This window comes from Dreissena polymorpha, chromosome 3 (assembly GCF_020536995.1).
Source record: "Dreissena polymorpha isolate Duluth1 chromosome 3, UMN_Dpol_1.0, whole genome shotgun sequence".
NCBI lineage: Eukaryota > Metazoa > Mollusca > Bivalvia > Myida > Dreissenidae > Dreissena > Dreissena polymorpha.
Window position 1 is genome coordinate 3,172,416 of NC_068357.1, and position 23,376 is coordinate 3,195,791.

Here is a 23,376-nt window from a genome sequence, read left to right on the forward strand (position 1 = left end):
AAAAAATTTTTTTTTACATAAATATATTGTGACCTTTACGCCATCTTCATCATAGTTTTGAAAAAAGGTATCTGTTTCTGCCGTTTAATGACATAAGCACACTTCATTATTAAATTATTAAAGAGGCATACTGTACAAATGTATCAAAACAATGCATATTCCCTCTTTTCATGCATATATTTATGTAGACACAATGATTTATTGATGGAATCAAAATTACAAACAACAAAACAAGAGGGCCTGAAAGGCCCAAAGTCGCTCACCTGAGATTCAAAGGAACTGACCTGTTCTGTGCAGTCCAAGATGTCATTAGAACAAAATGTTCTTTACAACTTTCATGACTAGTGACACCCTGGCAGCCATGTTTTTCAACAGACCAGAACCATTTTCATACACATCCAATATATCATTTAAACAAATATTCTGACAAAGTTTCATGAAGATTCTTGAAGCCATATAAGGAAAAATGCCCGCCCCCTGGTGACAATGTTTTTCAAGCAACTGGAACCATTTTTGAACTTGTCCAAGAACTCATTGGGACAAATCTTCTGACAAAGTTTCATGATGATTGGACAATAAATATGGCTTCTAGAGTGTTAACAAGGTTTTACTATAGCTATATAAGGAAAAATGCCACGCCCCCTTGGCAGCCATGTTTTCCAGCAAACGGAACCATTTTCGAACTCATTCAAGATATCATTGGTACAAATCTTGTGATCAAGTTTCATGATGATCGGACAATAAATGTGGCCTCTAAAGTGTTAATAAGGTTTTACTAAAGCAATATATCAAACTCATCCAAGATATCATTGTGACTAATCTTCTGCCCAAGTTTCATGAAGATCGGAAAATAAATGTGGCCTCTATAGTGTTAACAAGGTTTTACTATAGCCATATAAGGAAAAAAATGCCCCGCCCCCTGGCGGCCATGTTTTTCAACCAACCGGCATCATTTTTTAACTCTTCCAAGATATTATTCTGATAAATCCTCTGACCAAGTTTCAATAAGATCGGACAATTAATGTGACCTCTAGAGTGTTAACAAGATTTTACTAAAGCCATATAAGGAAAAATGCCCCGCCCCTTGGCAGCCATGTTTTTCAAGCAAACATTACCATTTTCGAACTCATTCAAGATATCAATGAGGCCAATCTTCTGACCAAAGTTCATGAAGATTGGACAATGAATGTGGCCTGTAGAGTGTTAACAAGGTTTTACTAAAGCCATATATAGCCATATAAGGAAAAATGCCCCGCCCCCTGGTGGCCATGTTTTTCAAGCAACCAAAACCATTTTCATACTCGTTTAAGATATTATAAGGATGAATCTTTTGACCAAGTTTCATGAAGATCAAACAATAAATGTGGCCTCTAGAGTGTTAACAAGATTTTAGCCAAATTTGGAAAAATGCCTCGCCCCTTGGCAGCCATGTTTTTCAAGCAAACTTAACCATTTTCGAACTCAACCAAGATATTATTGAGACCAATCTTCTGACCAAATTTCATGACGATTGGACAATAAATGTGGCCTCTAGAGTGTTAACAAGGCAAATGTTGACGCCGCACAACGGACGACATACAAAAGGCGATCACAAAAGCTCACCATGAGCACATTGTGCTCAGGTGAGCTAAAAAAAACAATTATACATTATGTCAAAAAATATTTGTTTGATGCATACCAAAGGGATTCCAACTGAAGCCTCAAAAAAGCTTACTTCAATGAAAATTTTACTAAACTGAAGTACTGTTATCTACAGTGCACAAATGTTTAACAGTACTTCGAACATATACATTTCATTCATAACAGTTTTACATGTAATATGGGTTTGGGGATATTAATCTGATTATTTACTTGTCCATACACAAGATGATGGCAGACTTCTTCTTATCTGCAAGCAAATGTTAATTGTCAAAATGTTAAATGATATTTATTAAACTATTTTTGCAAACAATTTGACACTTTACCGAATAAAATGATTAAATTATACATTAATTATACATTTCTAAAATGACTTGACTTGACTTAAACACAACATCAACTAAAACAATATGTGCAATATATGACAAATGTAGATTTTTATCCATTGCACCATGTATTTTTAATATTTTAATTGACACAAGGCATCTACTTCTGAGGTTTAACATTAAAAGCTCACTTTGCTTTCCATTTATTTCGCTGATAGCAGAAACCATTTTTAAATATTTACAAATTGTCTCGTTACCCTTACTCTAACCACCCCAACTATAATATTATTTTCAGTTTGGAGATATGGAACAGTAAATTGAGTAATTGATGTAAGAAATTTCATTCAATTTGAATTCAATTTTTATCTGTTAATAATAGTGTAGTAGGACTGTTGTTGTTTTCTTTGTTGCAATTATTTGAATTTATTTCCCTTTTTACAAATGTCTTGATCTATGTTTATCTAAGTTATTAGTGTTAAGCATTTAAATTATAATATGTTAGATTCACTCAATTATTATTTATTAATCTATTTGGATTGCTTGGCGATAATATCCATGCGTTCATTATGTTTTGAATAAACTATCAATACTGAGAAGAAAATATACGGATAGCCCAACAGATAGGATGCCCCCATATCATATAAGCAACCCAGGTTCATGTAGAATACTCCATAGTCACCATACCATATACACAGGTGCTGATTCCTCTAGGTGCTGAACCTTCTCCACTTAGTACAAGACCACACCAAAACCTTGAAATTCCAGCTATCATACAAAATTTGTCCCAACTTTTGCAAGTCTATCAATTTAATTAGGCAGGAATGCAGGGGCAAAGTCTAGGTCCTCACATAATGCAGCCTCAGATGGAAAGGGACCTCATAATTTAAAAAATACCTGCCCACTATTGTGAAATTAATCTTCCACAACTTTATGTTATAGCTCCACCTTGGAACCACAGGTGGAAGTAACATACCCTGGATAGTATATATATATATATATATATATATATATATATATATATATATATATATATATATATATATATATATATATATATATATATATATATATATATATATATATTTATTTATTTTTTTTATTTTTTTTTTTTTTTAGATTATGATTCCAATATCAGAGGGTGGGGATTTTTTGTTCATGGCTCTTTGTCAATTTGTTTCTCATTAAACATGATTTTATACATTTATTTTAATATATACTATCCAGGGTACGTTACTTCCACCTGTGCTTGGAACCAACTAAAGAGGTACATTCTCAAGTGCGTAAGGGTTAAATGAAATATTTGGAATGGTATAATTGCATTCATCCTGTTTATAATTAGTGATGTGAAGACAGTTGATAAATACATAATGACAAATGTTCGCTACACTGAAACAAAGCCATATTCCATTAACACCTCTTGCTGTTTGATCTGCAAAAAACATTAAACGTAGAGTCCCGTCTACTGAACATTGCACGTAGAGTCCAGTTTACTGAACATTAAATGTAGAGTCTGGTTTAATGAACATTAGACTTAGAGTCCCGTTTACTAAACATTACACATAGAGTCCCATTTACTGAACACTACACATGGAGTCCTGTTTACTGAACATTACACATAGAGTCCCGTTTACTAAACATTACACGCAAAGTCCAGTTTACTGAACATTACACATAGAGTCCCATTTACTGAACATTACATGTAGAGTCTCGTTTACTGAACATTACATGTAGAGTCTCGTTTACTGAACATTACACATAGAGTCCCATTTACTGAACATTACACATAGAGTGCCATTTACTGAACATTACACATAGAGTCCCATTTACTGAACATACGTGTAACACATAGAGTCCTGTTTACTGAATATTACACTGAGAGTCCCATTTACTGAACATTACAGGCAGAATCCAGTTTACCTAACATTACACATAGAGTCCCATTTACTGAACATTACACATAGAGTCCTGTTTACTGAACATAACATATAGATTCACATTTACTGAACATTACACGTAGAGTCCCGTTTACTGAGCATTACACATAGAGTCCCATTTACTGAACATTACACATAGAGTCCTGTTTACTGAACATTACAAGTAGAGTCCCGTTTACTGAACATTAAAAGTAAAGTCCTGTTTACTGAACATAACATGTAGAGTCCCATTTACTGAGCATAACACATAGAGACCCGTTTGCTAAACATTACACATAGGTGCATGCTTCAAGCCGGGATCGGTACATTTGACTTTCATTCGATCGACTTTTAGTTTAAGCAAAAGTGAAAGTTAAACAAAACAACAGCTTGCAGTTATCAATGATATCGAGGAACAGGCACAGGGTTTAACGGGAATTTATAACCCGGTGATTTCGTTTTCATTTTCCTTCTTTTGAATTAAGTAAATTTGTAGTAAAAAAGTAAATATCAATAATGTGGAAGTTTTTAAATGTCTCAAAGCCTGAAAATCCAAAATGGGTTGCAGATGACGACTTGCAAACGCCCGTGAGCAAGTGGAAAAATACGAGGATAAGTGCCCTCCCTCATAAAGCTTTTAAATAGATACGATACAGATAGTGATTGTATTAGTGACTTTAATAATGAGGAAGTGGATGTTAACAAACTTTGTTACTTTTCTTTGTTAATCAAAGAAATATGATAAAAAATAAAATGATAAAGCAATATTTCAATATTTTTAATTATTTACATTTTTCTCATTTTTGTTTGAAATTTCACGTATTTTCTTTGGTCTGACTGAATAACCTAAGGTCTGACAGAAAATTCTGACCAGCCAGACCAAATGTCTGACTGAAGGCTGTTGAGTTTCAGGAAGTCTGGTAAAGTATTGTAAGGTCTGCCTGTGAGTCCAATTTAAAGGACTGAATGTCCAGTAAAAACTTGAAAACAACTCAGTTGGTTTATCTAGGTTTGTTTTACACCTCTGAAAGTTTTCAGCGTCAAAAAAATAGCGTAAGCATCTTTAAAATGTGCTTTTATATACCAACATGCACATTTTGCTGACAGAATTGTATTTGGTACATCTTTGTTCATCATTATTATCTGACAAATACAGTTAGGACTGTCCCAATCAATGAAGGCCTAGTCACTAAACAAGATAATCTGATCAATATGTGATACAATGTATTAATTATCAATTTGTGCTTTTGAAATAATTGAATTGCAAAAGTAATTCATTGTAATGATACTTGTATTTGGTGCCCCAATGATCATCTTTGTATTCTCCAGGCATAAAAAAGGCTAATTTTTCTATGTTGGTGTCAGTTTTGGCCAGCACCTGTATTTATTCACATTTTACAAAACCTTCTGTCATACAGTCGATTGGTGTATAACGGATAGCTAAGGACTTCGAGTCTCATTTCAACGTAAACACCATGCATTCAGTAATTAAACCATTAAACCTAGATAGACACATGTCTTTCCTATTGAAACATGCCAGCTGTTTTAAATTTCCGAAAAATATTGTTTGTTTACAGCGCGAATTTCATGGTACACTGATTCAGCCATTACCGGATCGCTAAGGTCTTTATTGGATTACATGTGTATTGTGTTATTTCTTGAAATTTGACACAGCATTTCAAAAAATAATTGCAATATATGTACATTTCCAGAAAGGAAATTCATTTATGCGTTTCATAAGACCAAGTTCATGGAAATCGCTGCAGAATTAATGAAGTAATAGCTGTTCAAAGCGATGCACCTTATATTCGGGTCAATTTGAGTTGAATACCTTGTTATATAGATAGATTTGATACGCTCAATTAAAGAAGACATCGTGGAGATATGATTGAAATCTATAAAATCTCAAGTGGTAAATATGACCCAGAAGCTGCAGACTTTTTTAAGTGGAGGAAGGACCATTCTGTGCGTGAAACAACTAGAGGAAACACACACAAAATTTTTGTAAAAAGACCAAACTTCAGTTCGCGAAAACACTGCTTTACAATGAGAGCAGCTAAAATCTGGAATAGTCTCCCAGACCATGTAGCAAGTGCTAAAACCATAAATACATTCAAAAACAGACTTGACAATCATTGGAAAAACCAAGACATGTTTTACAACTATAAGGCAGCGATTAATTGTAACACCGGAAGTCACACAAGTCACGACCTTGAAGAATTCAATGAAGACTCTGAATCCGGCGAAGAGGCTTGACCTGTGCTGGTAAACATCCATAAGTATCCATAGGATAGTGAAAAATATGTTTTCAGAAAAATCAGAAAGATTTTTCGTTATAATTTGATTATTTTTCATTAAAAATAATGTTTTCATTAATGAATATCATAGCCACACGCTAACCACATGTGTATTGGACAACTTCAATTGAGTTAATATTTATTTTGAGACAATCCCCACATTCCTGAATATGGGTCACCACATGTCCGTTATTCACTAAATCCGAGTTGCAGCTTTCATGCTTACTTTATAATATGGTACGCATCAATTTGGTTTCTGAGCATTTTTACTTTTGTCAAGGACACATAATACTAAAATATTACATCAATAAACATTATGATTACCAAACAAAATCTGCAAAATTCAAGAAACCGTTCGTCTGCACTTTTCCTGTCGTCACAAAAACGGTGCGTACATAACGTGACCTTGTTTTGCTTTCAAAAAAAGAAACAGTTGTAAACACTGACACACGTCAACAAAAACATGAATCCAGGGCTCGAATTTAACCTTTTTTTTCTACTTGCAAAACATTGCGAGCAGCTTTAATACCAACTCGCAAAATCAAAAACATTCTCGCAAATTTTGCTGAAAACATAAAACAACACGTTTGGACATTAGTTTAGTACTATTAAAGCAAAATAAAAAGTACTAAACATACACATTTTATTTCTGCAATCATACAAAGATATCAGTTCTTTTGACCATAAGGGTATTGTTTTCAAATATAAGTGTGTCGTGTTCACTCAGAAAACAAAGTTAAAGTGTCAGTTTGGGATATTTTGTAATAGGTTTTCAATTATTGAAAAAATCAGCTGTGATATCGTGAGTTGAGTGCGACGTCACCAAAATACATCTCAACGGATAACTTTGCTAAATCTTTCGTATTGTTATTTCCGTCTGTAGGCAAAAAGAAACTAGTTATTTTTCGCTTCGACGCCATGTCTGATCAAGTTCAATGAACACATGTGAATAGTCGACTGTTTCACGTTCTTTGTACCAATACCATCCGCGTGTTTGTACTACAAGTATACCAGTCTACCAGGGTTTTCATTAGGAGGCGGCCGATTTGACCGCCTCAAATGTTATTCAGGCCAGCTCAAATTCGGAAAGAAAAAAAAAACATCGGCAAATTTTCACGACGATGACGAGATATTTAGTATTCGTTAATATACTAACTGTCTGAAACAGAAGTAAACGGGTGTCAGAAAATTCACCCCCAAGACAATTCACCCCCTGGACAATTCACCCCCAGAATTTGATTTCCTTGGACAATGCACCCCCAAAGACTATTCACCCCCAAGACAATTCACCCCCATATTTTTTATATGAGATTGTATTGTCATTTGCTTTTGTCGTATTTGAAAATAAGTTGTGACGAATGTTTTGGGGTTATCATTTTGACTTTGCAGCACAATTTTGCCGTGACAATAATAATTGTAGTATGTAAATGAAAGATGACATTGTGATTTTTGTCAAATGCAATTCAACCAATGTATTTTTCTATAAACTGTGTAACAACATAATAAATTGAAATAAATAAAGTATTTTGTATAATATTTGTGCATTTGTTTTAAATAATATTATTAGGTTACTATTTTATTATTAGTTCTTTGTCAAATATTGAAGTTGATTAATTAGTTTCATTGAATTCTTAGAATTTTACATTATCACAATAACTTATTTATTTATGTTAAATAGGATAATTAATTTAATAAAATACAATAGTTTAATTGATAAGAAAACTTTAATTAAAGAAAGGAAATTTAATCTGGTTGGGAGCGTGCCATGAATGGGTATTACAATCAAGCATTCACACCCCTGATGAGGCTTTATCAAAGTGTCAAAACAGATTAATCAAATGTCAAGACAGATAAACAAAGACTTCAGTTACACACATTCACAAATAATTATGTTGGACTGGGCAATTCTAATACCTGTATTAAAAATTCCATGTTTGTTCACCTGATACTTTGATTATTATTTTTACTTAACTGCAGCCTGTAAACATAAGGTCTCATTAAAAAAAAATATATATTTGTATTCTTAGAAACCGTTAAGTTGTTGGATTTTCTCTTATTGAAGGATAAGTGATAGAAGTTTTTGTTTTGTAGTGTTGCGTATTGAAACATATTTAAGTCTGCAAATATCAGTATTCATTTCAAATCAAGTAATTCACACCATTTTCTGTTATAATTTTAAAAATGCTACTTTTACACGAGTACTTGATGATTTAATAAATCCACTATAATACCGCTAGTATGGTCCTACTGTTTTGAAATGCAATATTTTTTACAAAAAGGGTACTCAACTCAAGTCCACTTCAATCATACAGTATGTTAACTCATTCCAAACTACAGCCTTATCTCTAAGCAACCCCTATCAGTAATAGCCTTATCTACCACTAGATAATCAGTACCCTCATCAGTTCTGAATGCCTAACAGATTATCTGTTTATTGTTACCTTTAGTGGTGTGAAAAATGTTGTTTTTAGGTGTTGTTACTTTGTTGACTGATTATGTGACAAATATTTTATTATTATATTTCCCATTTAAAAATAAATATAGTAATATTATGAACATTTCGAAATCTTGCATAACTTTTCAAAAAAAAAACATTGGATTATTTCCAAATGATGTATCCAATACCATTATTATTTATTTATACACTTTTTACAAGTATAAACTTTTTTAATCAATAAAAACAATCTTAAATAAAACAAAAACAAATGATTAATTATTTAATGACATAAATACAATAATAAGATATTGTTAATAATAAAATCAAACATCAAGAGATAAAAAGCACAGTTATGTTTCAATTGCAAGTAATTTTATAAAAAAAAAGAAAGAAATTCTGAGAACATCTTAATATGCTTTTATTTGAACTTTATAAAAATTAAACAGAATACAAATAACTTTCCTTAGAAAACAGATATTCGTAATTACTAAATCCTAAACAAACATCAAAAGAAAACAAAAATATATCTGGGGGTGAATTGTCCAGGGAGCAGGGGTGAATTGTCTAGGGGGTGAATTGTCTCCTGGGGGTGAATTGTCTTGGGGGTGAATTGTCTCACTTCCAAGTAAACAACCTTAACCGATATATGTTAACTGCTTTCTCATTGGTCGTATCGATATAATTGTCCAATCGCGGAGCGGGTAACGAGACTGTACGATTTTGATGCAAGGTCACAAACTGTGACATAGTCAACAATTGAATATGTCAAAAAAAGAGAAAAATAAACGACTTTTTCGTTTGTGTTTCGAGTAAAAACGATAGTTCCCTGTTGAAGTTATCTTGTTCCAGTTTTGTTAACGTTTATCATTTACCGGCACCTCCGGATAAATGCACTTTCCTGCTACACTTACATTTCGTTTTTTATTCGATTTTAGACAGATTTCGTTGATGTTTGGTTTCTCCGCGGAGTTTTGATCCTCCGATCGGTAAGTGGATTTATTTGTTACCACATTTTACTGGAGGGTGAGTCTTTCATTAGGATAAATGAAACTCTCGAGCCCCAAACTCTCCTGATTTTTTCATGATTAAGGACGGACTTGGTTGCCTAAAATCCTAAATATATTGAATTGGCACTGCAATGTTAAGCTATGTCCAAATTTGTATTTGAAAAAAATGGCCCAAAGAAGCTTCCTCAGCAAATTATTGGAAGTTACAACTTATTAAAATGTTAAAATTTCCAGTGTTTGTTTAATTCAGATTTTCATTAATACTGTAAAGAATACATGTTATGTACTGCACAGAAATTATACATTAAGCTAGGGCCCGGGCCCTTCGCCCCCGACGGGGACATTCCACCTCAGACCCATGCATCTACATGAAAATTTAAAGAAATAGATTGTGATATTTGCTAGCCAAAGTATTTTTTTCTGTTTTGAATCTCTTAAAAAAACAGGTGTCTTAAAGCTCAGGAGAAGCGATTTCTTTGTTTCAAATAAGCTAAATTGCTAAATTGCTAAATTACAGGTGCTTCCCGCGGCATCTGGCCCCCTGGACCCCTGTCCAGGGTGTGCCCTGAACCCACCGTGGGCCCTTTCGGCACCCAGATTTTATTTTCAGGATTTCAAATTTGGGACAATTGACACCCCTGAGAGTTGATGTAACCTGAGGACTTAACAATTCACATTAATATCCTCTATTTTAACTGAGGAAAATCATGTAAAATATGTGCCCCAAATCACTCAGAAGCCACGATTTGGCACCTTTATTTAAAACCCCCTAGCAGGTTGGCCTCATCAAATAACTCAAAAGCCTGCTACAAAGAATCCTAATGAAAACCCTGGTCTACATACAAGTTGCGCCCTTCCGCATACAGGTATTCGGACGTTCTATAAATTGACCTATGGATTAGCGTTCACGACGTCGAGCGAATTTAGCATTATTACTCGGGTTTTTTCCACTATTTCTTTACTCGCAAAAAATACTAGTGGCTTAAAACTTAACTCGCAATCGGTATTTTTCACTGGCATTTTGCGAGTGTGCGAGTGTTAATTTCGAGCCCTGGAATCGACTTAACAATGATAGGTTTTTGTATTCAATTCATAGAAAACTATAAATCTTCACATAAATAAAAGTATTTTGCAAAAAAGTTTAACCTATCCGTTACCAGAGACGTAGATAACATGTTATGGTTACAATATACTAAATCTTTTTGGAGTGCAATGCTATACTCTCTAAAAACATGAACATCATTTATTTGAAGACACGGTTCTCTGTAGGGTCACTTGCCATGACTTTATTTTAGTATATTTCTGTGTGCATGTGGCAGGGAAAACATTGTTGTTTACTAGAAATTCACTCTTTTATCTGAAGATTGGAGACTACATAAGACTTTGACAGATGGCGGGAAACCCTCATGAACTGGATAGAAGCCGGTAAATAGATGGCCGTAAAACAGTGACTTTTGATTCGTGGCGAGTTCTTTCTTACATGTCGCGTGACCTATCTTTTTTATTGCTTAAATCAATTCGGCTTGGAATGCTCTTCGAGAAAAGGTATGGTTATGAGGGTCTCTATGCGCAAAAGTTTGACTTTATTTTTCGTTAAAGTTATTGCATTTACATTGAATTTGTGTAGGAAATCTTTTACTATATTGTAACCTAAACTAGCTTTAGGTAAAAAATGTAATATCATCTGCAAGTGCAAAATATGACTGGGAAAGCTGATTTTTGGTCATTTCTTAGCAAAAGAGAAGAAAATTAGTGCATTAAATGCATGAATTCAGATTATTTGACCTGGAATAGTTGTTTTTCAAGTTGACCCCCCCACCCTTGTATAGCCAAATAAGGGCTTAATTGCTTTCCGACTTAAATTCAAAGGCATTTTGGTTGACCGTGTAGCGTTATTGTGCTACATGCAGTCAGAATTCAACGCCAAGGACTCCGCAATCCAGTAACGCAACAATAGCTTGTGCGTAAAGCATGAACATTCAAACAGAGCCCCATTTTACCTACATGGAATGGCGGACATTTTTACAGTTTTGACAGTGCAACAGATGCTTAACTGAGCCAGCTTTCATATTTAGTACAATCATGCATATAACAAGCTTTATCACCTCATATTATTCATAGAAATACACTTAAAATACATAAATGCATGTTTTTTTCTTCATTTTATATCTATTTCTATTGGGTATTTTGACTTTTTCAGGTAGAAGAATGTCTGCGACTAAGCCGAGGGCCACTTGAGGATTGGGTTGTTGATGGTAAAACAGGTAATAATACTAATTTATTATCATGTACACAGGCAAATAAGCATATTTATGATGCTTAAGGTGTGAAATACTGTCCTAATCAGTTTTGTGGTCACTCAAACTCTTGCCGTCGTGCAATTCCCATGCAGTTTGTATCGATTATTCCGCGTCCTGACACGTAAAGCTCCTGCTCTGTTGGCAGCAGAAGTTGGCGCTCAACATGTTTATCCTTGTTCCTGAGCATGTATGCAGCACAGCTGAGTTGATTTGCTACTTGTTACCCTACAATTAGCTTGTGTTTGGTACTGTTTTCTCACAATATGCTTACAGTCATGGTTCCGGCTTGAGAAGATGTCGCGTCCGACTTAAACATAGGATTGTTGTAGCGAGTGTCCCCTTCATCGTTTACATTAGAGGGATCTTTTTGACAAAATTTGGCACTTTCAGCAACCAGTTTTGTTTTTTATTTGGTAAATGCTTCTCTCATTCAGTGATTTAAGGGCAGTATTGACTTTATTCGCTTGTCTTTGCATACAGAGGTGACATGGATCAATGATGTTTGATGTGTTGAGAATTCTGCGGGAAGCTGTGTCCCCAAAAGAAGTACTAGAAACCCCTTTCAGGAAGCCTGCATTGATCTGAGCTGCCTTTCTGCCCCTGTTACTACATGGAACCTCATTTCTAAGCTTAAAATGCTTGCCTACATATATGTATCTTGTTCATTTTAACCTTTCCGTCCATTCTATACCCCCAAAATGAGCATTTTTTCTTTCGCTTGGTTCTGAATCCCCATTTTTTACCCAGATTGCCACCATAAAAATCGTCAAAAGTACTTATTTTGTGCCCAAAATATGAAATTTTGTATTCTCTTGAACCTCTAAATGAGAGCTGGCAATGCATATTGACCATCTGCTGCAGTTTAAAGGCACCCATGACATTATATGCTAGGATATATCATTGGCCTCTGGCAAATAAATGGGCTCCGAGCGACAAGGCGCGTTTCAAGATTTCACACTTTTATTGGTGCTAAACAACAAGTTATTGGAAGCTTATTGATTTCTTCTCTTCAAAGTATCTTTGATCTCTCATTTGTATTAATTTGTTTATTGTCTTGGATGAAATTGGATTTTCTTTGCTTTGAAATTGACATTTTTGGGGTGATTTAAAAAAAAAACACAAAAAAGACATTATCAAAAATGCTTAGAGTGAAAATATCTAACAAATTCATTCTTTCACCACCCCGCATAAGCCCCACGTGCATGTCCATTTGGTTTGTTTTGGTATTTTGTTGCAGATATTGAACTTAGCACATTTAAACCTTAAAGGGACATTTAAGCTTTAACAGGCCTAAAATGGCCTTCTTTGGACCGAAAACACCTGCGTGTAAAAATATGAAAAAAAAATGGCCAAACGGACAGATAATCCAGCCAAACTTATTACATGTGTGCAATATGAATAGGAAGATAAGAATATGCAAGAAAAACACATTTTAATCAGAAGATATTTTTCCTTTAGGTTACAATATACTAAATCTTTTTGGAGTGCAATGCTATACTCTCTAAAAACATGAACATCATTTATTTGAAGACACGGTTCTCTGTAGGGTCACTTGCCATGACTTTATTTTAGTATATTTCTGTGTGCATGTGGCAGGGAAAACATTGTTGTTTACTAGAAATTCACTCTTTTATCTGAAGATTGGAGACTACATAAGACTTTGACAGATGGCGGGAAACCAGGGTTCGCCAAAACCGTCGGTCCGCCGGTCCTGACCGGCAAATTTTTCTCAGGACCGACAAGTGATTTAAGATAATCGGTCCGACTGACCGACACAATCGCATGAAAAATGGTTTCAAAAAGATCACTCAAATTGTATAATAATAATAATGTGCTATTAAATTAATAGAAGGTAAATGCTTTTTGTTCAACTACTGTCAAAATCCTTTTTTTCTTACCTTCATTTTGATGTTTAAAGTTGAATTAGAATTGACTATAACATCAGAGTTCAAAATCAATGGTCTTTGTTAAAAAAAAGCAACCGAGTGCGTCCGCCATTTTGTTTGTTCCATTTATTTTCTCCACAACACAAACCGCATGAAAACTTGTTTCAACAGGCATTTGTGAGCATTTCTGTTAAATAGTTTCATTATTATTTTGTTCTGGGAAGGATATATTTCAATTTACATACCAACAATTTCTGAAATCAAAATTAGATTTTTCACCCGATGTACTATATTTCGGATATTTTAAAATTCGGACATAGGGATATTTATGTGTTGATTTGTTGTTGATAGTTTGTAGCAATATGTTTTGTGTTATTTCAGACAACAAGAATGAATGGTGGTAATTATCATGGGCCTTTCTATCAAGAAATAGGTGTGAAATACATTCATTTAATTGAACCTGGAAATCAACCACCTCAGCTAAGAGAAAATATTTTAACAATAGGTGTTGTTTTAGATCTTGTGAATTGGCTAATAAACAGAAATTTAAGTCATCCAAAGTATAGTGAATGGGTGTGTGCATTTAAGTCAAACTTGATTGATTGGATGTCACCCTAACTTTTCAAGAACACGGATTTGTAGAGCTGTGGAGGCTAAAAAACAGTTTGACAAAAAGAAGTCTAAAAAGTATGCCTTTGGTTTATATGTGGTTTATTATCAATATAATAATTGTTTAATTATATCGACATTGGACATGTTTTAATTGTATGTTAATGTGATTAAAACCAATAAACATCTAAAAGGTACTTCTTTTGTTGTGATTTGCTGTTATAGTTTAGTTGGACAGTGGGACTGACAGAAACTGTTTCGGACTGACAAAAATTTCAAGTCTGTCAGTCCGAATGACTGACAGATTTTTCAAGTTTTGGCGAACCCTGGGAAACCCTCATGAACTGGATAGAAGCCGGTAAATAGATGGCCGTAAAACAGTGACTTTTGATTCGTGGCGAGTTCTTTCTTACATGTCGCGTGACCTATCTTTTTTATTGCTTAAATCAATTCGGCTTGGAATGCTCTTCGAGAAAAGGTATGGTTATGAGGGTCTCTATGCGCAAAAGTTTGACTTTATTTTACGTTAAAGTTATTGCATTTACTTTGAATTTGTGTAGGAAATCTTTTACTATATTGTAACCTTATCTACGTCTCTGCCGTTACTCACTAAAATCCGCTATACACCAATCGACTGTATCTGTCCTGTCATTATTTGCCGAGTTGGGATTCGACTGTTAAATAGACCCTGAATGGTGTCCAATATTATAAAATGGACGCAAATTTTTAAAAGTGACGAAATTTTGCGGCTACAACTTTTGAGAGACAGCGGAAATTCTGAATCTTTCGATCCAGTGTACCTGAAAATTATCCGCAGTGTTCTTTTGTTGTTGTTGTTTTTATTTTGTTGTTGTTGTCGCAGTCGTTGTTGTAGCTTCGTAGCATATTATTGTAACGCATAGTACTCAAGTAGTTACATTAATTCAACTCTTTAAAACCCAAACAGAGAGTCGATGGTCCAAAATGTCATCTGGAAGCATGCGGCAAATTGAACACGTCAATTCAATCAGGGAACCACGCTAGTCCATATAAACGGACTCCCAGAGCCTTTGATAATTTTTGCTTTGGCGGCTCTGACAGCCCATTGGGCTATAAAGCTTAGAGTTGAATTATTGCAACTAGGAACCACGCGTCCAAGTGACATGAAGTCCGCTTGGATGATATGTCAACTGTCGAAGAATAGCGGAAAACATACAATTAAGAGATAATAAAGTAATGACAGGCGAAGAATACATATGTTTTGATATGCTGATTTGTTGGTAAACATGTACATCATAGACTAAATATATAAAGCATGTCAATACAGTGTGTATTACCACTAGTAGCACTACTCATTAAGGGTTCTTTATTCTTCTTACTTTGGCCGTATTTCGAATATATTGTAGAATTACTTTTATTGTTACTCTGTGCTTACATTTATAACATCGATAATAAAGAAATTTAACTTAATAAATTGACTTTGTCGTAAATTAATAGCATAGATTATAGTTACGTTACATCAGCTAGGAGCCTAACATATTACACTATTATTGATGCGCTCGACTATGGCAAGCGGTTCGACGCATTATCCCAAGAAACTAGGTTTTCATGAGAACCTATGTTCTCATTCTGAGAACCTAGGTTCTTATTCTGAGAACCTAGGTTCTTACCAGAACTTATGATCCCAAAAGAAATCTTGGGTTCTCATGAAACTTAAGGATATCCGAGAGAACGACGCGAAAAGCTGTCGAGAACCTAGGTTCTTGTGAAAACCTTGGATATCAAACAAGAACTTTGGTTCTCAGAATGAGAACTTAGGTTCTCATGAAAAACCTAGTTTCTCACGAGAACCTAAGTTCTATGTGTCTATGTGCGTCGTCTCGCCGAGAACAAATGTTTTCAAATGAGAACTTCAACATATGTTCTCATGAAAAACCTAGTTTCTCATGAGAACCTATGTTCTCGAGCATAAACTAAGGTTTTCAAATGAGAACCTAGGTTCTCAAGAAAAAAACCTGGTTTCTTGGGATTTCATAAGCCTTGTTTCTCATGAGAACCTAGGTTCTTAATGAAAAACCTGGCTTCTTGGAATTTCATAAACCTAGTTTCTCATGAGAACCTAGGTTCTCATGAAAAACCTGGTTTCTTGGGATTATACAGCAGGCATAAGCCGTCGGTGGCCGCCTCTTGTTCTTATGTACGACGTTTTCCGTGCATGGGTGTTCTTGAGGAATGAATTTAGTAAAGTAATCGGTCTACATTGGTCTGAACACATGAATAAGAAATTAAACTGTTTATGAAATGCATCTTTAATGGTAAATATTATTGTGAGACTAAAAATTGAAACACATTCAGATCAATCGGTACATAATTCATTGTTACTGCATTAAATGAGTTTCAGATATTCAGTTCCCTTGTTTGGGCCTCAAACGACTGTACGGTACAGTATTGGGCTATTTTTTAGTTTTCTATTTTAAGTATGTCTGTGATATATTTAAGCAATCATTATGGTATAAATATAAATTCAATCTCTATTGATAATGTGTAATAATGTATTATTCAATCTCAAGATATCGGCCCACACTGCAAGAAAAAACTATGCACTAGAGACTTTGCAAACTATTTCAATAACTTGAGATATCTGCAAAAATAAAGTTATTAACAGCGTGTTTTCATTCTGTCCAGCCCGTGTGTAATCATATGTGAACCCCATTGATCCTGCACCCTGAATAATATGTGTCCCGTATTCCAAACGAGCAAGTTTACGCCGTCCGACGCGTAATTCTGCGAACCTAGGTTCTCATGAGAACTATGGTTGCCAAATGAAAAACACGGATTTAGTATTACAGATGAGAACTTAAGTTCTCGTCATGAGAACTATGGTTTTCTATTTGCAATTCTGGGAACCTAGGTTCTCATGAGAACTATGGTTCCCAAAATGAAAACCACGGTTATGGCAAGCGGTTCGACGCATAATCCCAAAAAAACTAGGTTTTTCATGAGAACCTAGGTTTTCATTCTGAGAACCCAGGCTATCGCCGTTTGATGCACATTTCATGATAACTTGGGTTCTGGTGAATACCTAGGATATCGGATTAAAACTTGGGTTCTGGAAGCCATGTGCAATCTTCAAGCGAGAACCTATGTTCTCTGAACGAGAACCTAGGTTCTCAGAATGAAAACCTTGTTTCTTGGGATTATGCGTCGATCCGCTTGCCATTCTGGGCCCGTATTCGTTGAAGTTTGAGTGTAAGTCTAAATTATAGACACACACTTAATAAAATAAATCAATCAACAACGTTTAATCCATGATTATTGACACAACACAAGCACATCAAAATAAATATAATTTCACAATAATTTGTCCGGGCACGCTACAAAACAAGTACAGTTTCGTTAGCGCCTGGCACAACACAAACACAACGTGCAAGCACATACTTCACATGTGTAATCTACTCAACCATTGCCTTGGGTCGGAATAAGATCCATTGCTTTTGTTCTCAGTTCCGTGCGAACTGTTCTGCTGACAAAGTCTGTCCCATTTACCATTGTCTTGATGGCGTCATCGCACTGTTTTTGAAAGCGGGTAGGCGAAAAAAACGCCCAGTAGGGATCCCCATATCGACCGGCTTTGCCGATCTCCTGCCAGTACGAAAGTATGGAACGCAGTGCGCCCCAGTGGACCACGATTGTGCCACAGTGTATTTTTATTAGTCCCCTAACGGTTTCACCGGAGGGGACTTATGGTTTTGTCTCCGTCCGTCCGTCACACTTTTCTGGATCCTGCGATAACTTTAAAAGTTCTTAATATTTTTTCATTAAACTTGGAACATGGATAGATGGCAATATGGACATTATGCTCGTCATTTCATTTCGTTCATTCGTCAAATATTATGGTTGCTATGGCAACAAATAGACTAGAAATACTGCTGAAAATGGTGGTTTTTCTGGATCCTGCGATAACTTTTAAAGTTCTTAATTTTTTTTCATGAAACTTGAAACATGGATAGATGGCAATATGGACATTATGCACGTCGTTTTTATTTCGTTCCGACGTAAAAAATTATGGTTGCTATGGCAACAAATAGACTAGACATACTGCTGAAAATGGTGGTTTTCTGGGTCCTGCGATAACTTTTAAAGTTCTTAATATTTTTTCATGTAACTTGAAACATGGATAGATGGCAATATGGACATTATGCACGTCATTTCATTTCGTTCCGACGTCAAAAATTATGGTTGCTATGGCAACAAATAGACTAGAAATACTGCTGAAAATGGTGGTTTTCTGGATCCTGCAATGACTTTTAAAGTTCTTAATATTTTTCATGAAACTTGAAACATGGATAGATGGCAATATGGACATTATGCACGTCATTTCATTTTGTTCTTAAATATAAAAAAAATGGTTGCTATGGCAACAAATATATATTTTAAAAAATCTGGAATTTCTGACAATGGTGGAGCCGGTAGGGGACTTATATTGCTTGACAATAGTCTTGTTTTATCTAGGCTGTAAGGAGCCAGAACGACGGCAGAAATTTTGGAGAGGCACAGAGAGATTACCGGTGGCTTCTCCAGAGAAGTTTAGGAAACATACACGAACTTTGTGGGGAGTGCGGTACCAGAATTCTCCGCTAAAAAGAATTCCGTCGGGAAGAGGACCTGGGAACCCTAGTTAGGTTTTAAAAAGAAGATGTCCGCAAAAAAAGCCGAAGGGCGGTTAAAGGTTGCTGTTTGGTACACCCACCTTAAAGAGGCATACACTTCTTACTGTTTGTATTATGTGTTTATACCCATCTTTGTATCTTCATGGATAACTGGTTGGAATGTAAGATATCAAAATATTTATTTGTGCGCATCTTGTCTGACACTAGGCAAAAAGCTATTTTGACATATTGTATATATCTTCGCACGTTGCATATAAGTTACGGGCGAGTTTACTTGTAACGTAGTCCGTAAAAAATATAATAATGAGATACATTCAGTAACTTTCGAGATCGCAAAATATTAATAATCCAATAATTAAAAATAAGGCGGGCGGCCAGACCCTTAGGGGCCTGTCCCGCGATCAACAATTCAAATGAGTCCGATGTATATTCTTGCAAACTCTGTCCGATACAAAATCTGATTCTCTTTGTATACTAAATGGCGTCCTATATGGATCTAGGTATCACAAACATGTCGATCATTGATATGGCCTACAATATCGTAACATGTTATGATGAAATGGGTAAACGTTGTGTGATTGACCGCTGTTATGACAGACAGACAGACAGACAGACAGACAGACAGACAGACAGACAGACAGATGGTTTATTTACGTCTCACTTTCGTACATGTTATTATAGAGACACATATAAAAATATGGTAAAAATAAAAGACATGTATAAAACCACTCAGTATTAGTTATGAGAGACACACTTATAAATATACATATATATACAACTGTTATGACATAAATGATGATAAAAACACTGTAGAACATGATATGCTAAAAATCATTTGTTTAAAATGTGACATAAAACAAAAACACACTAGTACAATAAGCATCACATATCTACAAAATATTATCTATCTATACAAGGTATTTTTTCTGGTATCTAGTATATCATGACAAGCTTTGGCACTGTATTTAACGATTTCGTCATAAGATAATATGTAACAGAATTTGTTATTATCACTATACTCAGAGAAATCCGGATTTATTTCAAATATCTTTGTGAACAACTTTTCTCTAATATCTTCATAGAGATTACATGACATAAGAACATGATATTCGTCTTCCACTTGGTTTATACAGTTAAAACAAAAACGTTCATTTGGTACAATTCCCTGATATCGTCCAGTTTCTATTTTAAGTGGTGCTACACCACAACGGAATTTAGCAAATGCACTTCTATGGGACCTAGGTATAATATTATTATTAACATAAGACTCAGTGTTATATGTTTGCTTAAAAAGCTTGTATGTTCTTAGTTTATTTCCTCCTCTGCCATGGGCAGCTTGTTCTCTGTTTAGATTATTTAACCAAACAGCCTTATAATCATTAAATAGATCATCAATACAGTTATTGGTTATATATTTGCGTTCAGATGTCGAATAGCTATAACTGATGTCCAGCGGTACTTTCATACATATCTTGTGGTGCCAGTTCTTTGTGTGGTGTCTTTTAATGTAAGACCATTTAAACACTTTGTAGTTGATACGGTTATTGTCCATACTATTTAACCGGAACCAGTTAGTGAGAATCGACTTCCACTGCCGTGCATATGGGGGAAGCCAATCCATATCTCCAGTTATTCCCGCGTTAGGTGTATATTTTCCCACTCCGAGGTAGAAACGACACGCTCTATGATGTACGGCATTGATAGAGGCATAGTCCTGGGTTCCCCATATAGCTGCCCCATAACTTATAGTTGGCCACACTATAATGTCGTACAGTTTGGTATAGATATTATATGGCATTCCACCAAGTGATTTGAACTTTGATATAAGCAGTCCTAAGGCTCGAGTCGCCGACTTAGAGACATACTTGGCCGTTACACTATAGTCTAAAAATTCTAACAAAACAAGTCCGAGATATCGGTATTCAGTAACACATTCAAGTTCATTGTTATTACATGTGAATCTATAATTTGTTTTCACAACATTTTTATTTCGGAAATGCATTATTTTACTTTTGTTTGTATTGATAGTCATTTTATAAGAGGTACACCACGATCCTAAAATATCAAGGAGAATCTGTAGGTCACTCTCAGTTTCAGCAATGAGTACGAGGTCGTCAGCGTAAAGTAAGTGATTAATAATCATTTCTTCTATATGAACGCCCATTCCTGACTGGTTAAGGCGCAGGCTAAGGTCATTGAGAAAGAGATTAAACAATGTAGTTGACAGTAAACATCCTTGTTTTAAACCGATATTTTGGCCAAACCAGTCGGTTCTATACGAGTTGACATTTACAGCACATTTCACATTTGCGTACAAAGATTGAATAGCACTGAGTAGTTTCCCTTGAATCCCGTGTTTTTCTAGTTTTGACCACAGAATGCGCCTCGGGATCCGGTCATACGCCTTAGAATAGTCCACGCAGGCTATGAAGGTTGATTGCTTATTCTTTTTACGACATTCACTAATATCAGTCAATGTTGATAACTGGTCTATTGTGCTTCGTTTACGCCGAAAACCATTTTGTTCGTCGGCGAAAACGTTATAATCTTCGGCCCACTTCGTAAGTCTATTATTTATCACCGCACAATATGCTTTGTAAATCGATCCCGTTACTGCAATACCCCGGTAATTGGTTGGGTCTCTTTTGTCAGACATAGGGTTTTTTAAAACCGGTGTAATTAAGCCCAAATTCCAAGAGTTTGGGATCTTACCCGTCTCAAAGCAGACACAGAAGAGTCTATGCAGGAAATGTATACAGGGTTCCGACTGAATAACTTCAACTGGTATTTCATCATGCCCCGGGGCCTTGTTTTTATTAAGGGATCTCACAGCTATGTGTACATCATGCAAGCTAATGCCTTGATTCAGCTGTTCTGTATTATGATGCTCGAAAATGTTAACTGTGTCATTATTCTCATCAAAATGAGTGTCCGTTTCACAGTTAAGTAAGGTTTAGAAAGCATGTTTCCATTTAAATAATATTTTACCAATGTCATTTGTTAAAGAACCATCTTCTTGTACTGTTTCCATTGGAATGTGTTTATTACGTTCCGAGCCTAAGCCTATTTTCCCAATCGATTTCCAAAACTCGCCAGATTTATTGTCCTCGCACGCTTTTAATAAGCTTTCTTGTGATTCAAACAAATATTGGCGTTTGCGTCGTTGTACACTTTTGTCAAAAAGTTTACGTTTTTCAACGTATTGTGACTTAAGCGTTCTCTTAGCATTTATATCCTTACATTTCAGCCATGCGCTTTCCCTTTTGCACATATCTTTCCATAAAACTGACAAATTTTCGTTCCACCATTGCTTACGGTTACGTCTCTTTTTGTTACTATGACCATCAGTAAGAGTTATTACCTTTGGTTTTAGATATTTATTCATTTCACTTTTTATAATACCTGAAAAATCGTTGTATGCATCGTCTATACATGTTTGTGTATGTTGATTTGATTCAAGCACGTTTATTTTATCATCCAGCATAGCAATAATGTCTGGCGTATTCATAAAAATGTTTGGTATATTTGTTTTTTCATACCTTGTTCTTTTGGTCTGTGGGTACATATCATTATAGGGGTGTTTTACTGTCTCTGGGCAACTTGCACATTTCAATTCTATATTCCACGATATTACATAATGGTCTGGAATTGAGGTACTGTCCCTGCCTTCAATATCAATGGCTTCCGTCACTAATTTAGAAGCTCTGATTACGTTAAAAGCGTTATATCTGTTTAGTTGCTCGTACGGTACAAGGCAGTAGTCGATTACGGAGCAACCCCGTACAGATATACTGGTATGTATAATATGTGAGATTCCGAGAATAGTGTTCAATAATATTATGCAAAACTTTCTTACCATTGAAGTTTATGTTATATAATAATGATTTAGGTTCCATTACGTTATGCAAAACTGTCGTTACATTTTAAGTTTATTATACATTTATGTCTAACATTTTAAATATATGTCGTAGATGTTGACCCTTTTTAATCGTATTTCGTTACATAAGCTGTGTTACATACTGTTTCTGAAGTCAAATTCGCATATTGTGTATATTTCACGCAAAACTGTTCCATTCGTTAATGTTCAACTCAAGCATTTGATAACATCCGCCGGCGATATTTGTTCAAATACATTTGACTACCGCTGATATGTTTGACTATATATCTTCACGCATTTCTGTTTTGTTTGTTTCTATTTGTTTCTTTGTTTTACCTAACACGTCTCACTATTCTTTATATTGTATACCATGTCACTAGATTGATTACTGCATATATGTTTGTATTTTTGGCCGGAGGCCTTTTAGTACAAATAAA

General features: G+C 35.1%; 1 protein-coding gene and 1 long non-coding RNA gene across 2 annotated transcripts in view; one reads left to right on the forward strand and one right to left on the reverse strand.

The window, feature by feature from the left end:
• LOC127872761 (E3 ubiquitin-protein ligase RNF216-like) overlaps nucleotides 1–15,279 on the reverse strand; it is a 33,670-nt gene extending 18,391 nt beyond the window's left edge. The window contains exon 1 of the mRNA XM_052416143.1: nucleotides 15,214–15,279. The gene's annotated coding sequence lies outside the window, so the exon portion shown is untranslated. The remainder of the gene's footprint in view (nucleotides 1–15,213) is intronic.
• On the forward strand, nucleotides 10,808–13,600 carry LOC127872783 (uncharacterized). The gene is made up of 3 exons (XR_008045782.1): nucleotides 10,808–11,043; nucleotides 11,819–11,882; nucleotides 13,559–13,600. It is a non-coding gene; the product is annotated as an uncharacterized LOC127872783 (long non-coding RNA).
• Nucleotides 15,280–23,376: the final 8,097 nt, after the last annotated feature.